This window comes from Mauremys mutica, unplaced genomic scaffold, assembly GCF_020497125.1.
Source record: "Mauremys mutica isolate MM-2020 ecotype Southern unplaced genomic scaffold, ASM2049712v1 Super-Scaffold_100101, whole genome shotgun sequence".
Classification (NCBI taxonomy): domain Eukaryota; kingdom Metazoa; phylum Chordata; order Testudines; family Geoemydidae; genus Mauremys; species Mauremys mutica.
This window is the reverse complement of record NW_025423268.1, coordinates 671,513-678,432: the sequence shown is the minus strand read 5'-3', so window position 1 is coordinate 678,432 and position 6,920 is coordinate 671,513. Positions and strand designations below refer to the sequence as shown.

The following is a 6,920-nucleotide window of genomic DNA, read 5'->3' as shown; positions in this document are numbered from 1 at the left end:
TGTTTCTGCCTGGTTTTGAACCAGGGACCTTTTGCGTGTTAGGCAAATGTGATAACCACTACACTACAGAAACTCTGACCTAAGATACTCCTCCTCCCTTCATAAAAACATAAGAATGGCCATACTGGGTCAGACTAAAGGTCCGTCCAACCCTGTATCCTATCTGCCAACAGTGGCCAATGGTGGGTGCCCCAGAGTGACTAAACCTAACAGGTAATGATCAAGTGATCTCTCTCCTGCCATCTAGCTCCACCCTCTGACAAACAGAGGCTAGGGGCACCATTCCTTACTCATCCTGGCTAATAGCCATTCATGGACTTAACCTCCATTCATTTATCTGCAAAAAGAAAGAGGAGTATTTGTGGCTCCTTAGAGACTAACAAATTTATTTGAGCATAAGCTTTCGTGGGCTAAAACCCACTTCATCGGATGCATGCAGTGGAAAATACAGCAGGAAGATATATAGATATAGATATACACAGAGAACATGAAAAAATGGCTGTTGCCATACACACTATAATGAGAGTGAGCAGTTAAGGTGACAAGTATCAGAGGGGTAGCCATGTTAGTCTGGATCTGTAAAAGCAGCAAAGAATCCTGTGGCACCTTATAGACTAACATCTATTAGTCTATAAGGTGCCACAGGATTCTTTGCTGCTTTTACAGTTAAGGTGAGCTATTATCAGCAGGAGAAAAAACCTTTTGTAGTGATAATCGGGACGGCCAATTTCCAACAGTTGACAGGAAAGTGTGAGTAACAGTAGGGGGACAAATAAACATGGGGAAATAGTTTGACTTTGTGTAATGACCCATCCACTCCCAATCTTTATTCAAGCCTAATTTAATGGTGTCCACTTTGCAAATTAATTCCAATTCAGCAGTTTCTCGTGGGAGTCTGTTGTTGAAGGTTTTTTGTTGTAATATTGCGACTTGTAGGTCTGTAATCGAGTGACCAGGGAGATTGAAGTGTTCTCTGACTGGTTTTTAATGTTATAATTCTTGACATGTGATTTGTGTCCATTTATTATTTCATGTGGAGACTGTCCAGTATGGCAGAGGGACATTGCTGGCACATAATAGCATATATCACATTGGTAGATGTGCAGGTGAACGAGCCTCTGATAGTGTGGCTGACGTGATTAGGTCCTATGATGGTGTCCCCTGAATAGATATGTGGACAGAGTTGGCAACGGGCTTTGTTGCAAGGATAGGTTCCTGGGTTAATGTTTTTGTTGTGTGGTTGCTGGTAAGTATTTGCTTCAGGTTGGGGGGCTGTCTGTAAGCAAGGACAGGCCTGTTCTCCCAAGATCTGTGAGAGTGATGGATCGTCCTTCAGGATAGGTTGTAGATCCTTGATGATGCACTGGAGAGGTTTCAATTGGGGGCTGAAGGTGATGGCTAGTGGGTTATGTTCCTTTCTTTGTTGGTCCTGTCCTGTAGTAAGTGACTTCTGGGTACTCTTCTGGCTCTGTCAATCTGTTTCTTCACTTCAGTAGGTGGGTACTGTACTTGTAAGAACGCTCGATAGAGATCTTGTAGGTGTTTGTCTCTGTCTGAGGGGTTGGAGCATATGTGGTTGTATCTTAGAGCTTGGCTGTAGACAATGGATTGTGTGATGTGGTCTGGATGAAAGCTGGAGGCATGTAGGTAAGTATAGTGGTCAGTATGTTTCTGGTATAGGGTGGTGTTTATGTGACCATCGCTTATTAGCACAGTAGTGTCCAGGAAGTGGATCTTTGGTGTGGACTGGTCCAGGCTGAGGTTGATGGTGGGATGGAAATTGTTGAAATCATGGTGGAATTCCTCAAGGGTTTTCTTTTCCATGGGTCCAGATGATGAAGATGTCATCAGTGTAGCGCAAGTAGAGCAGGGTCATTAGAGGATGAGAGCTGAGGAAGCATTGTTCTAAGTCAGCCATAAAAATGTTGGCATACTGTGGGGCCATGCGGGTACCCATAGCAGTGCCGCTGCCTTGAAGGTATACATTGTCCCCAAATGTGAAATAGTTATGGGTGAGGACAAAGTCACAAAGTTCAGCCACCAGGTTTGCCATGACATTATCGGGGATACTGTTCCTGATGGCTTGTAGTCCATCTTTGTGTGGAACGTTGGTGTAGAGAGCTTCTACCTCCGTAGTGGCCAGGATGGTGTTTTCTGGAAGATCACCAATGGATTGTAGTTTCCTCAGGAAGTCAGTGGTGTCTCGAAGATAGCTGGGAGTGCTGGTAGCATAGTGCCTGAGGAGGGAGTCTACACAGCCAGACAATCCTGCTGTCAGGGTGCCTGTCAGAGTCTACCCTCACTTGAAACTGGGCGGTTTCAAAGTGAGGACCCGCATGTCTTCCCCCACCCCAAAATCCTAGGGTAGGTCTTCCCTTCGGCTGCCACCACCCGGTCAATTCCGTGGGCCGGGACACCCCTGTTTCCCCCCTTGGGAACACAGATCAATTCACAGAGGAGGAACCTCCCCCCCTCTTCCCTCTCTCCAGCCTGCTCCGGAGACAGAATGCCTGGATTCAAACACCTTGAATCTCTACACACAGGGAAGTAGCCCACTTCCCCCTCCCCTTCCCCTGAATTTCCCCAAGGGAAGAAATTAACCAAGTCCAAAGAAAAGAAAAGAATTTATTAAAGAATAAAAAGAAAAATACAGAATCTCTATGAGCCCAAGCTGGACACTCATAGGGTATAACCTTATCAATCTCTGGAGAGAATCCCCTCTCCCCCTTTTCTCAGTAAAAGCAATATCAGCAAACAGGAATAAAGCATTTCCTTTAGCAAACACACAATTGCAAATATAGAAATCAAATTATAAGACTAATTTGCCTTTCTAATTAATACTCACTATTAATTAGTAGAAACTACTCCAGGAGAACTTGGAGACATGACTGTCCTCTGTTAGATTCAAGAACAGTTCTCACACAGACAAAGGCTTCCCTCCACAGAGATTTGAAAAAATCTTATCTCTGATTAGTCCTCTGGTCAGGTGGTCACCAGGTACTACATGTTAACCCTTTACAGGTAAAACAGACCTTAACCCTTAACTATCTGTTTATGACACGCCCCCCAAATCGCCAACAGTGGGAACTACTGGTGGTGATTTCCTCCTAGCACTGTAACATAAACAGATAAACAAAACACATGCACTATTACATATACTACTAAGTATGTAAACAACAAGATATTTGACACTGAAGAACACTTTGTATGCATTTGCCCGGACATACTTGGCGACGTCCTTGCCCATCCTCCCAGTGGAAGGACTTTCCCAACCTGTCTTTGGTTTGTTGACCCCAGAATGCCCACTGGGATGTCAGGGCCCAAGCTTAAGAGCTTGTCCCAGTACTTAGTTGGAACTACCAACTGTCTTTGAGGATGCTGGCCTTCCTGGTGTTCACCAGAAAGAATGTTCTTATATAAAAGTCCTTGTTTTACAACAACCTGGAATTGGGTAGAAGAGCTGAGAGGCGGTGGGTTGCTTCGTGCCGCCGCCCAAAGCTTTTTTAAGGCTGTCATCGGCTTCCTGCTCAGTCTGGAACTGTTCCCTTGAGGCGGGAGACACCAGTTCCTCTGGGAGCGATGTAGTGATGAGGTTGTTTTATTGACTGTGGACCACTGTCCGCTGGTGCACAAGGTGATATTTCAGGCTCTGGCTGAGCCTCTTGGGTAGAGTTGTCTGCTGCTTCTGCCAGTTTAGGCCCGTTGGCGCCCCCTGGCGGTGGAGTTGCAAGCGCTGGCGTCAGTGCTGGCGCTGGTTCTGCCGCTGGTTGCTTTTCCAGTTCCGGTCCTGGGACTGGATGTACTATGGCTGCTGTAGTTGTTGGCATGGGATCCGGTTCCACCACCTCTGTCTGGGTCTCTGGTAACACAGACAGGGTCCTGGTGGATGGCTCAGGAACAGGGATGGGAGTGCCTGCTTGTTTGGCCTGGCCGCGGGTGACCACTCCCCCCCCTCTTGGCCAGCTGCACATGGTTGGCCAAGTCTTCCCCCAGTAGCATGGGGATGGAATAATTGTAATAGACAGCAAAAGTCCTTTTTCCTGACCAGTCCTTGTACTGGTCTTCAGGGATGCTGTACCCATGGCAGGTCCTTTTAACCTTTTTGAAGAAGGCCTTAGTGTCCTCACCTGCCATGTAGGTGGGAAATTTCTTGGGATGGGGAACAGTGCCTTCTGGTGCTGGCCACACCCCTCTGCAGTCAGTGAATGTTATGTGTGGCTTGCTGGTGTTGCTTTTTGGTGCTGGCCACACCCCTTTGCAGTCAGGGAATTGGTTTCCCCAATTCCTAACCCTGTCTATTCCCGAGAGACTGAATAGAAAAGAAACAAAACCTTTTGATTTGCAAATGTGTAGTTGCTGTTTGCTGATATACTGAGAAGACCCAAAAAAGCTGGTTTGTCCTGTTTCTAGCACTTGCTAAGTACCTCACAGTGGGGGTCCTTTTTAACAAGCCTCCTAGAAAAACTTGCACCTTTTTCCTAGCTGTTTTTAAGCAGACAGAAAGAAAAAAAGGAGAAAAAAGAAAAGAAGAAGGAAAAAAATCCTTTTCTAACACAGCTTGTTAGAAAACCTTATGCCTCAGCTAAACCCAGCTGAAAATCTGTTTCCAAAAAAAACAATCTTTCTAATAAGCCCAGCTGACCGGCTGGTGCTACTTAGTACCTGCAGAAAAGTGTAGTAAATCCTTTCAGAGATTTGTATTCCCTGGCTTCAGAGGATTTCAAAAGACACAGGGAAAAAAAAACTGGCTGGAGGGTTTCTGTCTCCCCCCCCCAAACCTGTTTTCCCTGTTGGATGGGAATGTACTTTGTCGAGCACTTCCCCCCACCTTAGGAATCCTGAGTGGTACCTGATATCACAAAGGAAGGACACACCTCTAGGGAAGAGTTTTTCCTCAGCATAGCCAGCAGAGAAAAAAACTCCTCCTAACCCTGAAAACTGCTTGAAACTTGCCTTTTTCTCAAGCTGCCTGTCCAAGCAACAAGAACGAAAATATGCTTCCAACAAAGCCTGCTGGAAAACTAAATTGCCTCCAGCCAACCTGGCTGAAACTGTAAACTGCCTGTGCTCTGAGTTGCTGTACTCAGCAGCCCAGCTGAAAGGCTGCTGCTAACAATACCCCTGAGAAAAATCTGGTCTATTCCTCAGGGATTTGTGTTCTCCTGTCTTCTGATCCTTTCAAAAGACACAGGGAGAAAAAAAAACCTGGCTGGAGGGTTTGTCTCTTCCCCCCCCAAACCTGTTTTTCCTGTTGGATGGGAATGTACTTTGGCGAGCACTTCCCCCCACCTGAGGAATCCTGAGTGGTACCTCGTATCACAATGGATGCAAGAGGGCTTTGTAACAGAAAGCCCTGCAAAAAACTGAAAATACTTCTAACCCTGAAACTGCCTCAGAGTGCCTCTGGTAGAAAAGCCTTGCCTCTCTCTCTGGGTCCGAAACACCACTGCCACCATGTCAGAGTCTACCCTCACTTGAAACTGGGCGGTTTCAAAGTGAGGACCCGCATGTATTCCCCCACCCTAAAATCTTAGGGTAGGTCTCCCCTTCGGCTGCCACCACCCGGTCAATTCCGTGGGCCGGGACACTCCTGTTTCCCCCCTTGGGAACACAGATCAATTCACAGAGGAGGAACCTCCCCCCTCTTCCCTCTCTCCCCTGCTCCGGAGACAGAGGTGCCTGGATTCAAATGCCTTGAATCTCTACACACAGGGAAGCAGCCCACTTCCCCCTCCCCTTCCCCTGAATTTCCCCAAGGGAAGGAATTAACCAAGTCCAAAGAAAAGAAAAGAATTTATTAAAGAATAAAAAGAAAAAATACAGAATCTCTATGAGCCCAAGCTGGACACTCATAGGGTATAACCTTATCAATCTCTGGAGAGAATCCCCTCTCCCCCTTTTCTCAGTAAAAGCAATATCAGCAAACAGGAATAAAGCATTTCCTTTAGCAAACACACAATTGCAAATATAGAAATCAAATCATAAGACTAATTTGCCTTTCTAATTAATACTCACTATTAATTAGTAGAAACTACTCCAGGAGAACTTGGAGACATGACTGTCCTCTGTTAGATTCAAGAACAGTTCTCACCCAGACAAAGGCTTCCCTCCACAGAGATTTGAAAAAATCTTATCTCTGATTGGTCCTCTGGTCAGGTGGTCACCAGGTACTACATGTTAACCCTTTACAGGTAAAACAGACTTTAACCCTTAACTATCTGTTTATGACAGTAGCCTAAGAAAGTGTAACATAAGTGAGAAGAAAACCAGTATTGTCCCCTCCCTGGTGGTCTAGTGGTTAGGATTTGGCACTTTCACTGCCAAGGCCTGGGTTCAATTCCCAGTCAGGGAAAAATTACTTTAAACCAAAACTGCTTCTGTTATTCTTCACTTACAACACAAACAAATCCCTGGTATTTTCCTGATTCCCCCATGTTCCCAGTGTCTCCATGGCAGGGCTGGCTCCAGACACCAGTGCAGCAAGCAGGTCCCTGGGGTGGTCAATGGAAAGGGGAGGCTTCAGCAGCAATTGGTCCTTCTCAGTGGGAAGGACTTGAGGCCAACAGTGGCAGAGTTAGAGCTGCAGTTGATTCCAGCTTTTCTATTTTTTTTTCACTTGGGGTGGCAAAAACACTGGAACTGGCCCTGCTCCATGGAAGACAATTTGTTAAATCCCAGATGAGTGCAGTTCTATCAGTTCTCAGCCTGAGTCCTTAGGTCTTAATCCTGAGGATATTGTCCCATCATGGGGCCATTTCCCGCCTCTCTTTCCTAGGGAAGCACAATTTTCCTTGCACAGACACAGGAACAGCAAGATCTTTCTCTGTCCCCTGTGCAAAGCTGGGGGCCAAATTCCATGGAAACAATGGACAAGCAGGGGGCCCTGAGCACATCCAGCCCTGGCCGTGAGATGTTCCCTC

At 46.3% G+C, this 6,920-nt stretch overlaps 2 non-coding genes across 2 annotated transcripts; one reads left to right on the top strand and one right to left on the bottom strand.

Moving 5' to 3' along the window:
• TRNAV-AAC lies at window positions 1-73 on the bottom strand. The gene has a single exon. It is a non-coding gene; the product is annotated as a tRNA-Val (tRNA).
• Window positions 74-6,280: 6,207 nt separating this feature from the next.
• On the top strand, window positions 6,281-6,352 carry TRNAE-UUC. Its single transcript has one exon. It is a non-coding gene; the product is annotated as a tRNA-Glu (tRNA).
• The last annotated feature ends 568 nt before the right edge of the window (window positions 6,353-6,920 follow it).